General features: G+C 41.2%; 1 long non-coding RNA gene across 2 annotated transcripts; it reads right to left on the reverse strand.

The window, feature by feature from the left end:
- Nucleotides 1-17,812: 17,812 nt before the first annotated feature.
- LOC121883967 lies at nucleotides 17,813-22,129 on the reverse strand. 2 transcript variants are annotated; one of them, XR_006092278.1, is made up of 6 exons: nucleotides 21,495-22,129; nucleotides 20,182-20,233; nucleotides 19,784-19,878; nucleotides 18,957-19,019; nucleotides 18,493-18,655; nucleotides 17,813-18,271 (listed from the first exon to the last, which is right to left on the reverse strand). It is a non-coding gene; the product is annotated as an uncharacterized LOC121883967 (long non-coding RNA). The 2 variants fall into 2 exon arrangements; XR_006092279.1 differs by having other exon boundaries at nucleotides 17,813-18,287.
- Between the last annotated feature and the right edge of the window lie 274 nt (nucleotides 22,130-22,403).

Genomic DNA, 22,403 nt, shown 5'->3' on the forward strand with positions numbered 1-22,403 from the left:
ATGCCTCTTAAACAGGCTTGAACTGGCAATCTGGCAATTCTGGCAAATGCCAGATGGGCTGGCCCACCTAGTGGGCTGCAAGGCCACCAGCAATGTAGGGGGAAAAAATTGTGGGGAAAAAATTCAACCTGCCACTGCAGCCTTCTTGATGTTGAAACAGCCCACCTGACTAGGGGTTACAAAGTCCCAATTGTGAGTAGGCTACCTGTGCTGTAAGGCAGGTGCAGGAAGGGCTACCGTTGTCCTCCCCCCACAACGTCAAGTGGATGCATCTATTCATGTAATATCAGAGGTCAAACGGGAACAGAAAGAGTGGAGTTTCAATCAAAAATAATGCTAGCCTATACAAATGGATAAAGGTCCCAAAAAGCAAAAAGATGGAGTGCAAAAGGTCAGAGAGAAAAAGAAAAAAATCTCATGGCTGATGCTGAAAAAAGTTTTAAGTTCAGTAACACACTTATTCAAAATATCGATGCCACTGCCACGCAAAATCCTGTTAGTGTTAGCATGCCTAGCTGCCTTAACCGTGAAAAACAGCAGGGCTATGACTATGTGCTGGACACATACAAACAAACACTGAGAGAGCCTCTTGAAAAATGGTAAATGGCTGCATTTATATATATGCAAAGCGCTTTACAATGTTTCTGCTGCATACTCACCCATTCACACACTTACTCACACGATGGGTATCACCCAGCCTGGGCATAAGATTTTTTCTTTAGCCCCAAATAACTCTCCACTTTGAAGACAGTAGTGTTGTAATTTTGTATGTTCAGTGAGCGGAATGAAGGCAAGACCAATCAGAGAGGGTTTACAGGAAAATATGTGGAAATACTCATGTTTTATTGGCTGACAGGTCTCTGTCAATTCTTCAATTGATGGGGTTACTATGCCAAACATTAGCTCATACAGTCAGTCAGTGTGAGGAAAAAATGGATATATGAAGATTTTTTACCAGTAGAGGGTTGAAGCTGAAGCAGTGGCACAAACATCCTCTCATGCTGAGCCAGGAAAACAAGGTGTGTAAATGTCTTTATGAGTTCCAGGTTATGTGAACATGATATGAGCAGAGCATAAGTTACATACAGCTAACATACTTTGCATTGCACCAGTGATGCCAACTTAGGGACTTTGTCACTAGATTTGGCAACTTTTAAGAACCCTATAGCGACCTTAACTCCTCTCCTTGAAGGGAATTGCCAGTATTTCGCAGTAAATGAGCGCTAATGTGGCTCTCTGGACTGACTGTTCGTTGGGTGGGACAGAGCAGCAGCTTATTCAGTGGACCAATCATCAGCCAGACAGAGTCGTGAATGAGCTGTAAATTTGTGTACCTGATGACCAATCATTGATTCTCATTGTTTTTATTCTAAATGCTTTTACTTTACTATCTAAGTTTGATTATGTTATGTCAAAATAGACAGAGTTAACAATAGTTAATCTATTCCAGTGCATGATCATCTCTCTATTCATGATACTTTAGTTAGACTTGATACAGGCTGCATAAATATTATTATTAGAGATAGATTTTGATGCACATTGATGTGCTGCTTGAAAAGAAAAATAGCTAATGAAATAGCTAGTTACAGTCAGCTTAGTAGTTTTAAAAAATCTTGTATGTATGTAATTACATCATGACGTCATAGATATACAAATTAGCATGTGACGTCATTTAGCGACATCTAGCGGCTTTTACTGCAAGCTGTAGCTACTTCCCACTGAAAATAGTTGGCAACACTACATTTCACTGTTGCCAGCTAAACAACAATGATAGCTTAGTTGTGCCTTCCTTTGGTTAGAGACACCGAACTAGACTACTCTCATGTTGCAAGATCTTAACCTTATGTCTGTTTCCATCTGTTTATGTCTATATTGTAGCCTGGACAAGTTGGGTCGTAACAATACTGATGTAGGCAAAATTAAATGGATAGCTTAATATAATTTTAAAAACACAGAATTCAGTCATTGTCTCCATTTTCCACAGGTACCAATATTTTCTCATGTTTTACTACCTGTACCATTGAGGTGGGAATTGTGGTTCATATCAAGTAGGTTCATCAGCAATGATTTTACAGCCAAATTATGAAAGTTTACTCAGTCACTTTAAGTAGTTTAGTAGCCGTTTTCAACTCTCATTGGTGAAATATTCATGTGCAGATTATATGGTAAATCAAATCCAAACCCTTCCTTCCTTCTCCAATTTTCACATTTTTAAGCAATGTGTAGCCCTAACATGCAAGAAAAAAATGCATGGAAACAGTCTATTTATAAGTACATTTTTGATGGAGAAGAATCTGGGCTCAGCGTCTGATGGTTTACAGTCCAGCCAACGCCCCTGACTCACACACAGACCAGTGGCGCCAAGCTACCACGCAGGGTGCTGGCGGAATCATTGGGAGCAATTTGGGGTTCAGTATCTTGGCCAAGGACACTTTGACATCGGACAGGAAAAGTCAAGGATCGAAGCACCAAGCTTCTAATTAGTGGACGTCCCACTCTATCTCCTGAGCCACAGCCGCCCTTGCAGTAGCTCTTGTAATACAACCACAAGCCCAGCTACAACACAGGTACCCAAACAGAGACTCTCTCAAAGGGCCATAAATGTGCTTAGTGACTGTCAAAGCCAGACTTTCTGTCATTCCAGCAGAGAAAGAGTGTCTGACATTAGCTGCTCATGGCTGGTTAGCTATACATGCTACATTGTGCAATGGTCAGTGTCCCCACAACCTCCTACAGTTGTTTTCCCCCGACTCTTCTGTTACATTTTTTGAGTTCGCTGGGAGGGAGGCTTCTAGCAGAGTCTGAGGGTGTATTTAAGATTTAAACAGTTGGGAGTAAATGGTGCATTTATTAGGGACTATTTTCAGCTGCGGATTAACACACATTTGGCACGCTAGCGAGTCTTTACAACAGCAGGATGGTGTATGTGGGATTGACTCAAAATCAACCATGTTCATGGTAATGAATGAACATGTCACCCAGTGCTACAGCGTAGCACACTGATGTGTTTTTAATAGTTTAGGGCAACAGTGGAGCCTTATGCCACAGACTCTGTTTCAGGCTTTGAATACACAGACAATACATGTTCGTAGAACACTTTCATTGGTCTTTTCATGGGATTTGCAGACAACAAAAGAAAGCCTTCTCAAGCTTTTGAGGGTGCTGTGTTTTGGCACTGGGTTAGACCAAAGGGTTGTTTTTGTCATTGTGAAATTATAGGAGGCAGCAACTTATGAGAAATCAATAAAATATCTCTGCAGTTATCTCAGCATTTTACAATGGAAATGCGATCTCATACCATGCAAAATACATTATTATTCAATGAGCCTAAATAAGTCTCAGAATTCCCCTCACCCAAAGCACATACATTTAAGATGCCATATGGGACCTCTGTGCCATTTTAGCCTTACGCTAACGATCCTTACAAGCTTATCAGTGCTGCTAACACTTGCACATAACCCTCTCTCCCTCTCCCCCTCTCTCTCTCTATCTGTCTCTTTCTAACCACTCCTGTTTCCACAGCGATAATTAAGCCATCAAAGCGCGCAACCATGCCCATCCTCTGTCTCTAAGGTGAGAATACGGGCCCACATGTCAAGTGGAGCGCAGCCACCCGTGTGTCTCTTTAAAGGGGAAGGCACAAGGGACAGGCAAAGAGAGAGAGGTGGTGTGTGTGTGTGTGTGTGTATATGTGTGTGTGTGTGGGTGGGCAGGGGGGAGGGAGGGGGTGGCAGTTTGGCTATCACCACAGCAGCTGCAATGGGCTGGTAGACAACACTGATACCTGCTGCCATACCATGCTGGAGATCCACAGAGAAATGTGCAAATTCTGCAAATGAAACTGAAGTTAGAGGACTGCTTTGTGTGACTAACTTGTCTTCTTGTGATGTTGTGTTTAAATAATTTGTTCTCAGGTCTCTCTTGTGAAAGACATCTCAATAGCAAGATTTACATCCAAATGTACAGTTAATCACCGAATTTCAAGAAAATCTACAAAAGAAAATTCAAATTAATGCATTTCCATCCACTGCCATTGTGTGAATATTATGAGTTAGGTCATCGAGACAAACAGATGTGGTGCTGATTTTCCCGTCAGGGACCATTAAACCTTTGCACAGGAAACAACAGCAAGATGACGTAATTGAAAGAGCACCAGTCACACCTCAAATGGTGAAAAACAATGTAGAGAACATGATGGAAATATGGCATTTATCTTTGTTTCATGTATTAATTTGAGGTGTTCATTTAATGTCCACTTGACATTAATTGAGTGTATCATGTTTTCATCTGCCACTATTTTTCCATCTTCTCGGCGGAGCTCAGTGGTTTTTGCAGTATCTATTCAAATTTTCTGTGTTTTCACTCTGGTTTTTTTATGTGCAAACTGAAAATGTGAATACAGGTGGATGGAAACACACATAATAAAACTTCCTGATTAAATAGCGCTTAACTAACTAGCCACTAACTTACTAATGTGAACTGTTAACTACGTGCTCAGACAGCATAATTTACTTTTAATTATAAACAAGTAAACAGAACAAGCCCGCATGTAGTTGTCAATTTGTTAAGTTTGTTATTTTGTGTAAAGCTGGATGCTGGTTGGATAGCAGCAGTGATTAAGTTAGTCAAAGCTCCATTCGCTGATCATCATGTTAAGCAAATATATTTCCACTTAAGAGGCGGAATGGCAGAGGCAAAGGTGGAAATGACAACAAAGCCCGATGTTCCATAGTGGTTTAGTTTTACCAGCGGGGTGCATTCACAGTCTGGCAAAAGTATTCTTTCTTGTTTTAACAATATTTACCTGTTTTAGGTTGCTTTTTCTTATTTTGACATACAGCACTGCGCTTTGTTGCTGCCATGTGTGCCAGCTCCTTTAAATGCAGTGTTTGTGGATTTTGTGAACAGGTGCAAAGGTGCAGATGAACAGCCCAGTACAGTAGGAGCAGACCTAGAAACTCACTTGGCATGTTGCCAGGTTGGTAAACTTCACCCCATCCCAGCTGTGACAGAACATCAGAAGGGACAAGCCCCTCAGCCTTCATCCAGTCAACTACAGGCCAGGCACATGGGGACCATATGCAGACAGACATGACACACTCACTGACCTCAATACCAGGCAAGAGTCAAATGTCTGAACAGGGGGCTTGTTTGTGATGGTAATGATACATTTTGTAGTAACAGCACAAATTGCTGTACAAACAGTTTCTGTCTCATCACCCTAATCAAGTCACGGTCCATCATTATCTGTGAATCTTCTTAGAAAAAAAGTACAATTTCTTTACTCTAACAGCCACAATGATCACAGGCTAAGGATTTAAAGGTTCAGTGTGTAGAATTTAGTGGCATCTAGCAGTGAGGTTGCAGATTGCAATCAACTGAATACCCCTCGCCCTCCCCTTCCAAGCATGTAGGAGAACCTATGGTGGCTGCGAAACCTGCGAAAAACAAGCCAGTGTTTGGTTTGTTCATTCTGGGCTACTGTAGAAACATGGCGGTGCAACATGGTGACCTCCATGGAAGAGGATCTGCTCCCTCTGTAGATACAAGGGGCTCATTCTAAGGTAAAGAAAACACAATGATTCTTAGTTTCAGGTGATTATCCACTAATTAAAGTACACTTATGAATATTATATTCAATTTCTGCCAAGTCCGTTCCGCTAGATGCCACTAAATTCAACATACTGAACCTTTAAATGGTTGATGTAAAAACCTAATATTGCCTGATATTAAGGGATGCGAATGTGATGATGGATACAAATAGAAAAGCTTGATGTCATCAGACTCTGACTGCTATCTATGTTGGATCTCTGCCAGTGACTGTGTATATACAGTATGTGTGCTTTGAGCGTGCTGAGCAAGTGTGCAATCTAATGTGTTGGTTTTCCCACCAGATTGGCATTACTGATGATCATGTCATGATAGATTGAGCATAGAATATTCACTGCTTTTTTGGAGAAACAAGAGCATTGATATGTTGAGGAATTTGATACTGGTTAACAGTATATTATTTTTTATCTCTTTTGATGGCTATTACTGCTAAGTTCAAGTTTAACTTAATTATCCAAAAAAGACATTTACCTGGTAGAAGGTGAAAAAAACACAAAAGCAATACCACAACATACACAACATACCATACATAAATAAACAGGTATTAAACCTGAGTTTTTAAGTGCAAACTTACTAACCTAAACCCACATTTAGTATAAACCTCAACTCACAAACACACAACTGCTGTATACACATCTTTTATACAGATCCACACATTTATGAAAAGTTAAATACTACATAATAATGTTGCTTTTCTACACCTCTGCACACATGTGCAATTATGTTTACCTGCAGTAATTCTCCTGTAGCTCTAAAAACTGAATTAAAGAAAAAAGTCAGTTTGGGTCACAGCCAAAGCCACATACAAAGGCTTGCATGACTTGCTCACAGTATACACACACACACAGTCTGTGGCAGCTTGTGGTCATGTCTAGATGGTAATCCTAGATTTGTGAAACTCGTTCACATGCGCACTTGATTCAGCACAGTAGTGCTTGACTCTGCAAGTGGTAACAATGGCAGATATACCGGGAGCCACTTCAAAATATTCTTGTCTTGCCGAGTTTGAAGCGCATCTGCATTTGTACGAGGAGAATGATGTGACAGTGCTGTGGTTTAGTTCTGGTTAAGTTTAGACACAAAAACCACTTGGTTAGGGTTATGGAAAGATCATGGTTTGGGTTAAAATGATCACTTGAAACATGGTGTGGGTTAAAGTTAATACTTCCTTAAATGGGACCTTTTATACTTTTTATACTCCTTATTTTCAGTCATGTATATAATGTTACAATGTCAGATAATATATGTTACATGTTAAAAGTGGCCGCCATGTTAAATAATGAGGTAAACATATATAGAAATAATCCCTGTGAGCAAAAAGCACCAACTTCAGACTGCTCTCAAAGCTTGGTTTCCAGTGGTTTTTTCTACTTTCAGCCCAAGCCGACGTCAAATTATGACGGATCTGCTTCACGCACAGCGCACTAATTTACTGCTCCCCTCCGCTTACATTATGGCATTTTTTGGGGGTAGTCATGCCGAGCCATGACTCCATTGCACAGCACTAAAATAAGTTGTTTACCTGTTGGAGGTGTGCTGGTCGTCTGCAGCTCTTCATCAAACACCATCATCATTATGGCTGTTTCTGCTTGTACTATTCCTCCCTGCATTATTTATAACTGATCCACTGAACAAAGAGCTCCAAATATCTCCACATCTTATTGTGTTTCAGCAACGCTAATGAAGCTCTGCTAATTGAGTGAGGAACACGTATCACTTCCTGTAAATTCTTCACAATAAAAGTCTCCTGTTATTTAGTCAATTAAAAGCTTTTAATTTGAAGCAGAAATGTTGGGTTTGCAGCGGCAGTAACATAACACGACTCTGATACGGCTGCCCCTCGGCAGCTTCCATAAAGCTGGCCAATCAGAAAAGAGCGAGCTCATCCGGAGGAGGGCCTTAAAGAGACGGGAGCTAGAACAGACTGTTAAGAGACAGAGGCTGAACTGAGGGGCTGTATAAAGGGCCAGAATAAGATAAATAAGGAGTTTTTTTGAACTGTGAACCATGCAAAGCTACTCTAGTGGATCCAAAAATAAAAATTTACAGATGGTGATGAGCATCCTCTTTAAAGTTAGGCAACCTTCATCATCATGATAACAGTAAACACCACAACAGTCATAGTTACGATTTTTAAAAAATTGGGAAAAATCGCGGATGGAAACGTGACACTCGTGGCTGGAAGCAGGAAGCGAACAGCGGTTTCCTGCAGCAAAGTCCACTAAGTCCACTTTTTGCAAGTTAGTTGCAAATCTCACAAGAGTTTCACAAGTCTAGGGTTACCATTTAGACACTACTGCAGATTGTGGTGGACTCCTGTTCTTTAGTGACTGGTTGCATTCCCTCATGTTACTGACAGCTCCTAATGGCAGTGGGAGACCTTGCGTAATTAGGAGACCGTACGCCTGCCATGACGCCTGTCTTTCAGAAGCCAATTCTCCCTGATGTTTTCCTACACCACCACAAACCCACCGATCCCCCTGCCCACACACACACACACACACACACACTCCTCCACCTCTTTTTCTCCTCACTGCCCCCTGAATGGCTGCCGTCTGCTCTCACTGGCGCAGTGCCCCCCGTGGCAGCACGTGCGTTGTTATCCCTATGTACCCGTACCTGGGGGAGGTAATTATCGAGATGAGCAGCATGAGGGAGGAGGGCCTGGTGTGTTTGAGTTTGTGTGTATGTGGAAGTGAGGTATCATGGCCGTATAGTGTTTCTGGATTCCCAAACTTAGACATGAGCCCATCAGGGGCTCCCAACACTAAGCAGGAGGAGATTTATGTTCATATTTCTGTCATTACTTCCTTTCGTCAATTCTGTATCTTGCTGTCATTCTGTCACTCTCCCCAGTATCATTCCTTTTCTTTTGTCCCTTACGCCCATCTATTTCTGTTGCTATCTGCTCTGCAACCCTCTCTCCATCAGTTTTGTCTCTCATTCCTTTATTATAATTTTTCTCTTGCTCTGAACTATTTGCTGAACAATGCTTTCACACTTTCATCTGCAGGGCATCAACTCACCAACCAAACCGCTGATTCTACGCACAAAACATGTGACAGAGTTGCATTACATCTAAATATCTCTTAATAATTCCATCCACATGAATGGTATGGTATCAAGTGCTTTTACCAGTACAAGGTAATACCTGAGCCAAGAAGAGACTGAAATGGGTGGAAGAGAGGGAATAAGAGACTGGTAATTATTCTCATCTAATGGGTGTTCACAGTCAGGGCGGTGGGCGAGGAGGGAAGAGATGAGAACCTTTTATGAATGAGTGGATTTACACGCATTTCCAGGCCAATGTGTCAACAAAGGAAGCAAACACTGAGATACCTGAGGAACACAGCAAAAGCACAAATAACGCTGATGAGCACATCAACACACTTCAGGTAGTCTTAATATAATCTATCACTATGTTATCTTTTTTCTCCAGATTGCATAAATATACATGACAAATCTTTAAAAAATTAAGGTCATTGCTGTGATTAATTCTTCACTACAGGGGCTGATGATGTGGTGATAATAGAGCAGGTTTGTGGTCTACGGTCAGCCGCCAGTAGTCCTGAAGGAGAGAGATATAACCTTTGTCTCAGGGACGGCAGATATACGAGCCAGGCGAGCGCCAAGGATTATACACCGAGGTCCTCGCGGGGAGATGGAAAGGGGGGAAAAAAGCCTGTGACCGTAGAATAATTTCAGCCTCTCTCCCTCCCTCGAGACCACACGCTGTCTGAGCCAACCACCCCACCCCTCCACCACCCCCACTTCGCCTCCTCCTCCTCCTCCTCCTCTTCCTACTTTCCTTTCCACCCCCCACCCCCCTTCCCTCCACCTCTCCCGCCAATCCCCTAACTGCCTGCCGATGCCGGATGTCTCTTCTTCTCCTCCTCAACATAGTGGGAGAGAGGCGGGGAGGGTGGTGGTGGTGGGGGGGGGGGGGGTTGTAGGTGGAGGGGGGGAGAGAGACAGAAACTAGAGTCAGGTTCCTGTGCTGCTGCAGCTAAGTGCTGCAGCAAATCATCCCCACATTAGGAATATGGGCAATTAGCACTGTGGCACATCCATCCAGACACACTTGCAACTACTTGCCCGCACTCACATGCACAAGCACACATGTACTTACAAAAATATGACTCTCCACATTAGCATTCAAACATTACAAAAAAAACATCTATATACATCCATATATATGAGGAGGCCACATGTCAAGATCACTTGTATTTGTTTTGTTGTAAAATCATAATATCATAAGCACTGGATTTTTAGTTTTCATTTATATTTACCTCAGCACTCATATCAAAAATAACTGTAAACACCCTTTAAATAAGGCACAAGAGGCAGTTTGAATGACGTAGAGCATGCATACCACCTACGATAAACATCCCTAAACAATAAATCCATCTTTAGCATTCAGGTGTACGGAGGAGGATGCAGAGCGGGAGTTGCCGTTCCACCTTAAGAAAGGTACCTTAAAAGATTATCTCGGTTATTTCACCGCCACTGAGCCGGCACTAATAGTCCAAGGCAGATATTGAAGAGCAGCGCAGGGCCGCAGAGATCTATTAGAAATTCCCATCTACGCGCCTCATACATATTGATTTCTGACACCAAGCAGCAATGAAAGGCCCAGGGGAATAATATATTTAGCAGGGTTTGCAGTGAGGAGGTCACAGAGTGCATAAAGATTAGCTGCACAGACCCCTGACAGGACGATGTGTGAGCCCAAATTGTAGACAGACAGGCACGCACTTATGCACGTAGCCAGACACACAAACATGCACACACACACGCACACACACACATATATATATTCATATATACACTGTATATAGTCACACACACCAAGTGGAAAGCTTTTGTGCATCTGCATGATGTTGGAGCAGGGCAAACTTGGGCAGCTCCACTTTTTAAAGTTGTTACCCCTCACTGGATGGAAAAATAACAAGAAAAACACATGCTTAGTGTCAGACAGTCACAGCTGGAAATATTCTTCTTTCTTGCCTTATAATGCAACCTTTTGTCTATTTGTGAGAAAGAATCCATTGTTAATTGATTCAGCCAATATTCAACACTGTGTTCAGAATGATCTTATGCTTCTTATGAACAACAAGGGCTTCAAGTGGAGCCTGTTTACTATTATATCTGTTGAAATGCATGCAGTGGGGTGAGTCAGGGGCAGAGCTACATACTGTATCCAGGGGGTGGACACAAAAACAGAAACACTTGTGCAGTCTAATGCCACCAAATACAACAGACCCAATATACACTCACCGAGCACTTTATTAGGAACAACTGTGCGATTTAACACAATCCAATACAACAGCTCTGCCATAAATTCTATTTCTAAGAAGCACACACATTTTCAGTTTTTGTTGACATTGTCAGAAAGGTGATAATTCTACTTTATGTTAATTATTGAGGTCGTAGTGGGTGGTGATGCTGTGCTGGAGTACATTATATTGAAAAGTGTTCCTAATATTTTATCCACTCCATTAACATATATGAGGGTGGCACAGATGTTCCTTAAGCCCCTTTTACCAATGCAGTCTATCCCTAAAATGTTCAGGAATATTTGCTGCATGGGGTCATGTGAATAGGAGCAGGGATCAATATTCAGGGAAATCTGTACAGCCAATTTCCCATCTCAAGACGTAGTAACATGTCAGGGAAAATGCCGGTACGACTGTGTTGTGAATGAAAGCAGTAACATTGCAGGGACAAGCACATAAAGGGTTACGTCTGTCTGACGAAAGACACTTTCATGTGGAGCGGGCGAACTAATCACAAGATTCCGCTGATGACATATTTGAATCCGCAACTTGTTTATGGTTGCCTTGCTAATGCTTTCGCGGGTGATTTGTCTCGCAAATTTGTTGAATATTAAATACATTAGAAGAACTTTGGCACTGGACAAAAACAGCTCCTCGCCCGCCATTTTCCTGGAAACAATGAGAGATGTCTTCCACAGCGTACACGTACATCTGGCCTTGCTTATCTTCTTCTTCTTCTGTTGAGTTTTATGGCAGTTGGCATCTGTAAGCGTTGCATTACTGCCATCTATTCCCATCTATTCCGCCATCGCTATGGCATGTTTGAAAAGGCGCAAGATGGAAATGTTCCTGAATGTAGCTGCATGTGTGAATAGTGAAAATCACTAGCGGTGCCTGAAAGGTTATCCCAGTAATTTACCGGGAACTATGTGTGAAAGAGGCTTAATAAAGGGCTTGGTGAGTGTATACTACCTTTGTGAATCTTTTAAAGGATAACTGCTTTATTTCAATGTTACTTTCATAGCTCTAGCCATTGGTTCTGTTGGTTATAATAATACTGTATTCATGAAAGTAATTGCTGAGATCTCAGAACACAGCAACAAACATGTGCAGTCACACAATCACACAGGTTGAAACAAGCCAGATTAGCAACAACTCTATTTCGAGTGAGAGCACCTATAATTTGGCTAATAATCATTCACTTCGAGGGAAAAGCATGAGTGCACACAACTACGCCAAGTCCGATCTGTGTAAATTGACAAGAACTGTCTAAAACAGAGAGTTTGACTTGTAATTTTACTGTTCGCCATTTTTCCTCTTTTGAGCAAATTGAAGTAACCTGGGGGGTTTTCTAAATGATTGTCTCACTGCTTCTGCTTGTACTATCTCCTATTCCCTCCAGTATTTTGCAGTCTTGGTTGGAGTCCCGTGCTGTTGGAGTGGAGGTGGTGGTGGTGGTGGTGCTGTGGTGGGGATGGCCGGAGTGATTCTGTGATGAGCTTGTCCAGGTGAAAGGGTAATTGCTTCAAAGGGGATCAGACCGCCGAGAGCGAGGCTGCGACCAGTGAGAGGGAGGGCTTGACTCCTCCGCGAGAGCACTTAACACCGCCTCCCCATCCATCCATCCTCCACACCCCTCCCTGCTCTCACCTAGCTTCTAGCTACTGCATGCTCAATGCCATCGCCATCACTGCCTCTTCTGTTTTGTTTTTTTTTCCCAGTCTTGCTCTCCCCTCCTCCTTCCTCCCCTCCTTCAAAGCACCACTCGGCAGCCTCTTCAGAAATTACAATCGCTCAGGGTTTAGGCAATTTGACCAAATGCAGGGCCTGCATGTAAGGATTGGGAAGGGGAGGAGGGGGCGGTTAGGACTGCAGGGTGAGCCTGGGGGGGGGGACTGGAATGAAATTACCAATTCAATGGCTGAAGCACCACATGACAGTGGCAAACCATGGACATAAAATGAGGATTATCCGATTTTAGGAGGGGGCGAAAAGTGCCACAAAGAGTCTCAAGTCCACAAGAGCTAACGCCCCCAAGTTTGCTTTGACAGTTGTCTGTCCCAAAATAGATTTTTTTTTTTGCCAAAACCACTCATTGTTTTGGTGAAAAACATAGAGATTTGTGAGAATAATGCTCTTTATGCATCTTTTTCATCTTCCAATCACAGAGAGTGCATGATTGTTGTGGAATTGTTATAGTGAAGTGAGTAAGCAGAGAAGAAAATATGTCTCTTTCATGAAGAAATACAAAACAAAGACAGAGCTAATTTCATAGACTATTTTAACAAAGAGGTGAATTTCCACAATTCAAAAAAAGATGGAAAATAACAGGTGAGGGTAAGACAGTAAAAAGGACTGAATGCTGATTTGGTAGTGTTAAAAAACACAAGATCCAATTCCACGCAAAGAGACGTGATATACAGTACCATGGGTCATAAATGCCTTGGGGAAAACTCCTCCCTTGTGCCATTTGAAACACTGGAGAAGGTATTCAGCAAGCGCTGCCTGCTCTAAGGAAAATACCTGATTTCCCACTCCATCATAGGCTGAATGGTAGGCTTTGGGCTGACAGTCCATTTCAGAGTTTTCCATCTCACTTTGGTATAGTATAAGAAGTGAAAGGAAAAATGTTTGAATCACATACATGCAGCACCATCTCAGTATACTCTTTTCTGCTGATCATCTGGGAAAGAAGATCACAGATATTTTTACAACTTTTTCCACGATTTAATGTCTTTACATTATTGCATGTTTGTAATAAAATACCTTAAATTCAGGTCTTGTACAGCTGAAACATAAATACATTTTTGTCACTTGTCACTTCCTGTCGAGGCAAAGTATGACAGCCTGATGAGGCCAGTCGTCACACCTTGATGACAAGCCTCACAGTTCGGATGATGTGACAAACAAGCATAAGCTAATCCTAATGCAAACCAGTGAATTTGATGAATCACAATGATTCTCCGTGCCGTGATGAATGGCGATGATGCTAACTACGACCATTCATCAACCCACCATCAGTTATCCTAAGGTGGCTTAATGTTTCATCCACTCAGACCTCAGAGAGAGCAGACAGCCATCCCTCATCACAGCCGACCGGGAGAAGTCCACACACGTTTCAATCTTGTCTTGTCATCTCCCCCTCAGGCGCAGACACCCTCCCTCAAAATCATCATTTTTATCAGCCCCAGTAAACCTTGGACCCTGGACAGCATTCGAGATGCAGATTTTTATGGAGTAGAGAAAAATAAAAATCAGCCCAGCTGAGCGAGCAAGCCCACTCTGCTTGTTTATGTGTGTGTGTGTGTGTGTGTGTGTGTGTGTGTGTGTGTGTGTGTTTTATGTGTATTTTTGCTGGGAGCTGATGGAGACGGCCAAGACGGGACTGAGGGGGTAGCTGCAATGACAGGAGGTCTTTTAGCATGTTGGTTACAGTAAATTAGCATTCGAGCTGCACTGCACGTTTAGCACTTTGCGATTGGGTTCAGCAGAGGCCTCGCCCAGACTGTCCCTGGGGGAAACGTCGGCAGCAGTACAGCGGCATGATGGGCGGGACCGGGCTGTCAAAATTAGATAATAAAGCACCGCGGCGCTGGCGGATAAATGCATGTGAGAGGGCATCCATCTTGCAAGCGTGTTGCTGAAGAGGATGCTGCTAAATGACAGTGAGGGCTGTGTGTGTGTGTGTGTGTGTGTGTGTGTGTGTGTGTGTGTGCATGAGATGACTGTAGGGAACCAATAAGAAACCAACTTTTCTTTGCAGCTCAGCTTAGCCCTCTATAAAATCTCACATAAGGAATTATGATTCAAGTGTTTATGGAGAAGGAGAGGACCAAAGAGGTGGAAGAGAAGAAACAGAAAGTCTAGAGGAAAGCGACACATATACAGGGCTGGAGGAAGGAAATTAAATGTCGGCCGGGCACTTAACCTTTCCCTAATAATGTGTGGCCTGCTGAACCAGCAGAGTCCCTGATGTTTTATCAATACTCCTAATTAATGTGCAGCTGCCATATTTCTGACAGTATTTATACAATATGGCTGAGTAATGCAATCGATAATATCCGTATTCATATTCTATATCCCTCTCCCTTTAAAATGTGCAGCAGTTGTGGCAAAGTTAAAGGATAAGGCTGATTTTCTTACTGTCAAGAAATCACATGAAAGTATGACTATGGAGCACTGTTGTTATGACTTTTAATGAGTGAGTCCCTGTTTGGTTTGTATCATGCACTTGCACACTTGCAAGCATGCAAGTCACAAGATACACAGTCCTGCTGCCAGTTTCATGCTACTTCACTGAGCGACAGTGCAATAACACGCAAAATAACAAATGCAGTGAAGAAGAAGACGGCTAGCTAGAAACAATGCAAGATATACAGTATTTTTAAAAATAGCTTTGCAAATGTTTCATTAAGGAAGTGTAGGTGCAACAGCACAAAAGGCTATCAGATATCAATCAATGTTTATATTAAATAATAATAGAATTTAACTTACATTAAATTCACTTCAGGGCACCACCATTTGAAAAGGGAAAATTGATAGCCACTTAATTAATTTAGTCTCATCAAATATAAACTATCAATTTGGATTAATGATTAAATGAATAACTACAACCAAAATTACCAAATGGCGGGCTTGTACCCAAAATGGCAGCTTGGATCCAAAATGGCAGGGTGAGACCGCGTGTGTTTGGAAGGAAATAGACAAAAGGGAAAATGGCAGACTTGAACCAACAATAGTGGTGTGGACCCAAAATGGCGGGGATGAGACCGCGCATGTATCTGATTCTTTGTTCTGCCTATGTTCTGCGTGCACGGCATGAATACACATGTGGCTATATTTGAGACCAATTCAAAGTACTGTATATGTACATGATATGTATTGGATAACGATGCCAGGTTATGACATTGGTTTGCAAGACATAATAGCTGCTAGATGTAACTCCAGTTCTATGAGTGTGTGCGTGAAGCATGATTGACATCTACTTAGCGGTGTGGCTCCCCAATAACCTGACTATGACAATAATAAAGCCCGGTGAATAACCGTAAACAAAATCAATATATGTACAATGACAAAAGTTAAGGAGTCCTGCGCTTAGCCGTGTACACCATTATGCTACGCTATGCCCACTTAACTTTGCCAGTCCATGAAGGGAGAGGGTTCCTTGGTGTGCTTTGTTAGCTGTGCTGCTTTGTTAGCTGGCAATGTTGTTGGTTGCGGATGAGCCAGGTGGGGAAGAATTGTGGTTCTGATGTCGAACGCAGTCTTTGCTGTGCAGTGTCCCAATCGTGCAGGTCGGAGGAAACCGGTCACACCTTTGCTCTCTTTGCACAGTTAGCAGCTCAGCGCTGACTTGCTTTGTTGCTCCCGTTGCTTGTTAAAAGCTAAGTTAAAAGTTAACAGACTTTGTTAACAGTGTTTGTTAACAGACTTTGTGTTGTAGCTGCTGGCTAAATAAACTTGTTTACTATCAGTTAGCAGTGCATACTTAGCAAACCAGGAATCTATCAAGTTCTCTCTCGTATTGCTGCCGTAAAGAAAGAGTTCTGTGCGTCTGCTCCAAGTAGACTACAGTGGAGGACAGACAGCCAGCAGAGGAGAAGAGTGTAAGAAAGGATAGAGTAAAAGAGAGGAGAGAAAACAAAGGGGGAGCTGGGATTTTGTTGACGTTATGGGTCATAGGCCACAATGACCAATGATGACCGTAGGCAGAGGGTCCACAGGCAGAGTTCAGGTATAGGTGTGAAACCTGGGGAATTGTGGGAAACTGAGTTCATGGGCAAAGGTCCTAGAGAAGGAAATGCAATATATTTATTAGGCCTCAGCGATACACAGAAGTGAGTTTTGGTGACAAACACAAACAAGAACACTTGACAGTTTTTTTTACTCACTAGACAATCGTAACGTTTGCTAGAAACAATATTGGCTAGTTGTTTAACATTAGACTTTTTTTTTTTAAAAATGAAAGTACATATTAATGACCTGTTTTTAAAGAGTTATATCCTGAGTAGGAGGGAATAGGCTTGAGGCTTTTAGTGCCATGGACAGGCTGGTGCAGTCTGTTAGGAAGTGGGAGGAGCTATTTCAGGTGCCCCTGGCTCCGGAAGTAGAAGTCCCAATAATTTCTCCAATAGACAATGTTATGTGACTCACAGTTGGAGCTCTTCCGCTGCTTGGAAGGAAATTATACTCTCCTGGTTGAATTATCAGTACCAAAGATTAACAACTGTATTAGAAAAGATCTGGTTCTTTGATAAAAATGTCAAACGTACACCCAATCACCAAACTTAAAATACAGTTACAGTTACAATTTTGCAATCTCTTACATGAATCCCTTTTGGATTCCAGGTTAATTTTGGATGAATTCAGCAACCATGGTGCAATGTTTTGTTCACAAAATGAAATAACAAGGCATTTTGAATTTGCAACAGCTCTGATTTATGCCGCTGACTGGCTTTTTCTCCATTGCAATGGCAGCTTAGGTTCATGAGTATTGTAGTCACAACAAAATGATGGACAAAACATGAATTCTCAGTAGAACAAAAATACATAAAAACCTATAGGATTGTCACATTATCCAGGAGACTCCTGCATAAACTTGCCTTGATTTTTACAGTAACTAACTGGTGGCTATTGACAAGTTATTTACTGTAAGAATAAATTAAAGTAAATTTACTGTGTTTATATTTACAGTAACAATACTGTAACTGTAAAGTGAAACATTGTAATTTAATGACACTGTATCTACAGTTACAGTAGCTGTGCCCAACTGTAAAACAAAATACAGTATTTTTATGCTACTGTGTATTGGATTACAGCACCAGACATTTTGCAGTTAATTTAAATTACAGTTATTCATGCAATGCTGTAAACTTTCAAACCACAATCTTAATAAAAGAGTACAGAACCAACTCTTTAAATGGCGATGATTTATTGTTAACTGTTGAAAAGCAACAAACATATATACTTATTTTAACTGTGCGCAGGTATTGTGCATGTTTACAGAAATCTAATGGCCTTCTTCCATATGGCAGAAATATCCACGCTGAATAGTGAACTGCTGCAATTATATCTCTGATGTAAAATGGTGCAAATGGTTTTTTCCTCACACAGGACAGCAGAACAAAATAAGTTGTTGTCAAGTTAAACTTGACAATATACTAGACACTGTAATTTCCTTGAAACAAAACACTCAGGTAATCTAAACATGGATATTCAGCTCTGGGAGATGTCAAGTCAGCAGGTAGTCAGGTGTCCTTAGAGTCTTCAAAATGGTGTTTGATAATGCGTACTTGTCTGTAAAGACTCCAAAAGCCCATCTCAGTCCACTTTGCAACACAAGTCCGCTGGGCCAAAAGGCTTTGGATCCGCTGGATCATAACTGTCTGTGTAATAGCGAAGCTATGATCAAAACAAGCATTTTTAAGACTGTCACACACAGAAGTAAGCTTTTGTAGAATAGGTCACACCTAACAAGATTTTAAATACCTATTGTAACAAACTTTTAAAGACATCTTAATAGCAATATTAGCAATCACAGGGAAAATGCAAGTAACAAGAATATAAAAGAAATGGGATGTGATGTAAAAATGTTGATGAGTAATACCTTTTGAACAGACTCCAGTGATGTTGTTGTTTCCTCCTGATATTCAACTGTGAATATACAGTAAAATGTGAAGAGGATAGCCAAGGTGGTGGTGAAGTCAGGTCTCCATCATCAGCATCCATTTGGTCGTACACAGGATCTCAGGTTCAGGTTCTCCTGATGACTAATAATCAAACACTGAATTAACAACAATTCTATTACCATCAAGTACAGTTTTCTCTGTGAAAACTAAGAAACTTACACAACAGAGACAGCATTGTTTGTGTGAGTTAGTACATAAGAACAGGTCTAAGCAAATGACTGCTGAGGTGCTTGTGTTTCAGCCAAAATAAATATAAGATATAAATATAAAATGTCTAAAAACAGACACACAGTATAACAAGCACAACTGCCACAAGAGCTGACTAAATTGGCTTTGTCTGAGAAGTTTCAAAGAACTACTTTTAAATAAATAAAAATCTTACCTTGCACAGTGAGACCTGGGACGATGGGGAGAGACTGGACTCATCAGCAGGAGTGATCGTCACCTGTGAGTAGAAATAACAATATATACATACATATATATATGTACACATATATTTGTGTGTGTGTGTGTGTATGTGTGTATGTGCAACACATTAAAATACTTAATACATCAATGGACATGTAGAAACTAATTGCATCAGTCTCTGCATCCAGCTGGGTAGAGGTGGATAAAGATGACTCATATTCAATACGAAAATAAAAACAAAAATATCTTGGTACAGAGTAATTTCCCACAGTTTGATGGAAGACTGTTTTCTTCTTTGCCTAATTTTGCCATCTCTATTGGGCCTAACATTAGAGTAATTAATTGTTACAGAGTTAGTTAGAGTTAGTTACAGAGATTAAAAAACTAGGGTGATGTTTTCACAATGACTTGGGATAAACAGTACTGAGTTAGCCAGGGGGTGACACAGGCTAAACCAAGCAGGTATCTCTAGGTCTGAAAAGTAAAGCCAAAGAAAACCTGCATTCTCTCTAATGGCCAGCAGGGGGCGACTCCACTGGCTCCAAAAAGAAATCCGTTTGTAGAGAAGTCTATGAAAAAATGACCCTACTTCTCACTTAATTTATTACCTCAGTAAACAGTTTCCTGATGAGTTTATAGACTCAATCTCTAGTTTCAGGTCTTCTTCATTACAGCATGATGTTCATTTTGTAAATTATGGCCCCATTTAGAGTAAAATAGACGATAAAGCAGGATATTCTTTAGGGCATGGCTACTATGTGTTTGCAAATTGCTACCACGGCGGTGTATGAGGTGCTGTACCCTGTTGGACCCTGGTGAGCTCCTCCCCAACTATACGCTCTTGTCCAAATATGTTCACTTCTCTCTTCTTCTCATCACTTCTGGCTCCAAAAAACCTAGATGACAACGGTCAAAATGCCAAACTTGAGGCTTCAAAACAGGAGTCCACAAACCAATGGATAACATCACAGTGGGTATGTACACAGAAGATACAAAGCTAACATTTGTTCCATTAAGGCATGCTGACAAATTAAATTTGTAACATGAAGCTTTTTCAGTTTAACACAATGCACAGTCAGGTTAACTATGGATTTCTTTTAGCTAACAGACCACTAGCTATTGCTAACGAAATAATGTTAGCACAACACACTTTTGAGCAGCCAGAGATCAATGTAAATAATTTAACTACAAAAACTTACTGATCAGCTGGTGATGTCCTTTCCTGCTGCTCAGGACTGATGGCCAACGTTACTGAGGCATGTGATTGGCAAAGGACAAAAAATATACAGAGCCCCCCCCCCCCCCCCCCCCCCCCCCCACACACACACACAGTGACATTTCATAATGAGTAAACTGTTTCCCTTCATTTGTTTTATTACAAACTGTAAGATCTGGAAGATTCAGATGTATGAATTATAATGTTTAACCATTGTATTTAATGACATATAATACAATTTAATGATAATGAACATGTCCCAAGGCAGACACAGTAAATGTCCAGAACTGCTCACTGATACTGAGACGGGAGTATGATTTTGCTGTTTTGAGAGTTTAGCGCTTTCAAAAAACTGAGCTGAGAAATAAGCTTCCTACTTTGAAAGTAATAAGTGTTTTCAGTGTGATCCTTTAATTTGCCTTTGATCCACACATAGGCTAATTCTTTGTCTCAGACAACTGTGAGCGGCTTTGAACACATCTGTCTAATCTGATCATAGTTGCATAGTTTGTGAGGGAAAATTGTGAGGGTGTCATAGAACTAAGAAGGTCATAGCTAAAAGGTCATAGGTTTGATTCCCATTAATACTACATGTAGCCAGCAGAAAGTACATGGAAATAGCAAGCACACACATATCATCTCGTCTTGTGAAAACCATGTATCTTCAAAACATCAACTTTTCATGAGTTAATACAAACAGGTCTGTTTTCAGTTTTGTGAATTTTCATCAGTTTGTCTGAAAAATGCTGAAGTTTTTCATTGGATAGCAATGACATGCAGACATGCTTTTGCAATGTATTTTAAAATAAAGCATGAGTAAGTTAGCAGCCTACATTAGTTGGCTACTTAAGCTAACCTGGTGACCAGTATCATTCATCTGTGCCTATCTAATATGTCATCCATAAGGTTACATTCCAAGAAATCTTCCTCAAGAGCGCAAACATCTGCTTATGAAATATGTTCCTGTATGCATAGATGCACTTGTGGACATCTGTGCGGTGTAATTTGCAATACTGATTCACAAAATAAGTGATCATAAAACAAAGTGTCAGACAGCTCTTAACATTGCTGTGACTTGTAAGCACATCAGCCAAAATGGTGGGTAGAAATACAGTTCGCCCATGACAAAAGAAAGTAATGAAGACATACAGAAACAAGGCGCCCATCAAAACCCGCTCATACTTTTTAAACTAGCGACACAACTGTGTCGTTTGCTGGCAGCTAACGGCATGCTCACTTCGTCTGGTAAAATACACTAAACAACACGCACATAATTCTGCTGCAAAACCCACTTACCGACAGTTCCCCCTTTTTAGAGTGAAATCCTGATGATTATGTCATTTTTCCCAGTGAATTCTGCCCTGTTGTACTCATTAAAACAGCCAAGATGGCGCCAGTCGCCTTCCTCCCGCTCACCGCTGTCCTTTTAAAATCAGCAGGTTGAGAGCTTGAGCTGAGTGCAAACAAACATCCTCATGGATACTTGGAAAGAAAAAAAAATATTCACACACTTCAACCTATATACGTCCTCAAATCCTCTCTATTTCACTCAGGCAGCTCATTCCCACTTTGCTATAACCTCTATTTTTCAGGTGTTTGAGAGAGCCTAAAAGCTTCTCTCAACAGATGCTACACACCTTTTTCAGAAACTTCCACAACACTCAGAAATCTCCTTGCTGCATCTACAATTATGTCAGTTTTCTCAGATTTTCTTTCTTCTCCAGCATTACAGTTAATTACCATTGCCAAAAAGGCCAAAAACTTCACCTGATCCTTAAAACAGCAAAACTCAGCATGTCTTCTGACTGATTTGTCCTCCATAGCTTCTTGTCTCACATCATAACATTTCTTACCTACTTCCTCATGCTTAAGTCTCTTCTTAGATCTAACCCTAATTATTTCTGCCTCCCTTACTCTCTCTGGACAGTCAGCCTCCCCTGCTGCATGATTCCCTTTGCAAAGAAGACACTCTGGATCTTTCTCACAGTCTCCTTCACAATCATTCTCCCCACACTTACCACATGTGGCAAAATCACGGCTTTTTCCATTTGTGTCCTTTACATACACTCAACAACTATCTATCCAAGTCATTTAATAATAATAATAATAATAATAATACTTTTATTTATTTAGCACTTTTTAAGCCAGGAGCTGTTCAAGTGCTGTTCATAGACAAAAAAAGAGAAAGCAAAAAGAAACAATCAC

The sequence above is a fragment of the Thunnus maccoyii genome, chromosome 2, assembly GCF_910596095.1.
Source record: "Thunnus maccoyii chromosome 2, fThuMac1.1, whole genome shotgun sequence".
NCBI classification, from domain to species: Eukaryota; Metazoa; Chordata; class Actinopteri; order Scombriformes; family Scombridae; genus Thunnus; species Thunnus maccoyii.